The sequence below is a fragment of the Chiloscyllium punctatum genome, chromosome 24, assembly GCF_047496795.1.
Source record: "Chiloscyllium punctatum isolate Juve2018m chromosome 24, sChiPun1.3, whole genome shotgun sequence".
Lineage (NCBI taxonomy): Eukaryota > Metazoa > Chordata > Chondrichthyes > Orectolobiformes > Hemiscylliidae > Chiloscyllium > Chiloscyllium punctatum.
This window is the reverse complement of record NC_092762.1, coordinates 37,770,179-37,772,521: the sequence shown is the minus strand read 5'-3', so window position 1 is coordinate 37,772,521 and position 2,343 is coordinate 37,770,179.

Sequence of the window (2,343 nt, the reverse complement as noted above, 5' to 3'; positions counted from 1 at the left end):
AAGAGGGACACTTTCCATGATGTCACCATCTTTCTATATTTTGTTCTCTTCCTCAGTAAACAATGATGCAAAATATTCCGTATCTCTCCTATCTGTAGTTCTACACAATTTGCTTTGCTGATTTATTTTTTAAGGGCCCTATTCTCTTCCTTAATGTATTTGTGAAACCCATTGGATGCTCCTTAACCCCATTTCCCCAAGCTATCTCATGTCCCCTTTAGCACTCCAATTTTCCCTGAAGTATACTCCTACCTTTATACTGTTCTAAGGATTCACTTGATCTTTGTCTATAGCTGGCACATGCTACTTTTTTTCTTAACCAAACCCTCAATTTCTTTAGTCGTCCAGCATTCCCTGCACCCACCAGCTTTGCCTTTCACCTTAACAGGAATATACTTTCTCTGGACACAAATCTCATTTTTGAAGGCTTCCCATTTTCCAGCTGTCTTTTACCTGCAAGCACCTGCCACAACTCCCTTCCTTCCCCTTCTTTCTTTCCTTTCTCTCTTTCTTTCCCACCCCCCCCCCCCCCACCCCCAATCAGATTTTGAAAATTCTTGCCCAATACTGTCAAAATTAGCCTTCCTCCAATTTAGAACTTCTGGTTAGATCTGGTCTATCCTTTCCATTGCTATTTCAAAACTAATAGAATTATGGTCGCTGGCCCCAAAGTGCTCCCCCACTGACACCTCGGACACCTGTCCTGCCTTGTTTCCCAAGAGAAGGTCAAGTATTGCACCTTTTCTAGTCAGTACATCCACATTGAATCCAAATTTTCTTGTGTACACAGAACAAATTCCTCTCCATCTAAACACTTAACTGTGGCAGTCCGTCTGTTTGCAAAGTCAAAATCCCTTACCATAACCACCATAGCGATAACTAAAATTTGTAAGATCTGTTTCTCAATTTCTGACTATGGGGGGAGGGGGGGTGTAAATACAATCCCAGTAGGGTGATCATCCCTTCCTTATTGCTCAGTTCCACCCAAACAACCTCCCTGGATGTATTCCCAGAATATCTTCCCTAAATAGAGCCATAATGCTATCCCTTGGCAAAAATGCCACTGCCCCCTCTGCCCTCATCTATCCTTCTATAGTATTTGTATCTTGGAATATTAAGCTGTCAGTCCTGTCCATCCTGGAGCCATGTCTCTAATTGCTATGATATCCCACTCCTGAGTTCATCTGCCTTCCATGTTAGGCCTCTTGCTTTGAAATTAATGCAGTTTAATTTATTAGTCCTACCTTGTTCTGGTTTGATCCTACCTGTTTGACTCCTCCTTTTCCAAATAAAATAGTCTCAGGTTGATCTCTCCTCACTCCCTGGGTCCCAACCCCCACCTTTTATAGCTTAAATCCTAGAAACAAATTGATAGCTTAATGTTTCTGCTCAGTGAAGAGTAATAGTGGAACATTACTTTTTTAGGTGATACTAATGTTGATGGTGAATTTATAGAGTGGGATTCTTTGTTTTATGTTTAGCTTATCCTAGCTCTGATCCTATATGCTACTTGAGTGGGATTACACTGACATGCCTGGCTCTCTGCACTAAGCAAAGATTGGTCTTGATCTGCCATTCAGGATTGTTTTAATGGCTTAGTTTTCACTCTATGCTCTGCCCTAGCCCTCAGTGCTGACAAAGGACTGATGTTTAGCATATAATCCCCCAGATTTCTACTGAAGTGTCAGCATTTTCTCTTCATTGCTTCCTTTTTTGTTTTGTTTTTCCCCCACTCAAGATTTTTAAATCTTCAGCTGTGACGGCTCAGGTTCACCCCAGGTCTTTGCAATTCAGTCATGGAGTTTACATTTACTGTACTTTGTGCACCTGTCCTTTTTTGAACAAGTGTTCCTAAGTTGTCATTCTGACAGCAGCTTCAGTTCTAGGATAAAATAGACATGTCCTTGCTGCTATCTATCCACCACTAGATGAATCCAAATTATTGCTGTTAGAATTGGGTAGGCCATCCATGTAGGTGAGTGCCTGTCAAAAGCATAGCCAACGATTGTGAAATTATTGTTCAGTCATAAACAGTTTAAATTCACAAGCTGCAACTTTTTAAGTGTAAGAATTGACCATACATGGGCTTTCCTTTTGGTTTATATTTTGGATTCTCTGGGTATTGGATGTGTATATAATTTAAGTCAAATGATAGGTTTGGGAATTGTACTGTACTGCTGAATGGTCTATTTGGATTGGACTGAATTTAAGTTAGAAGTCTAGTCTTGTTTGTCTAGTCTGGTTGTAACCTATATCTAGATGCTGATATAGGTTAGTTTTGAGGAAGCCCATTTCCATTAACTCCTCTTTGTACTTTAGGTCTAAAACTTCCAGCATGAAGCT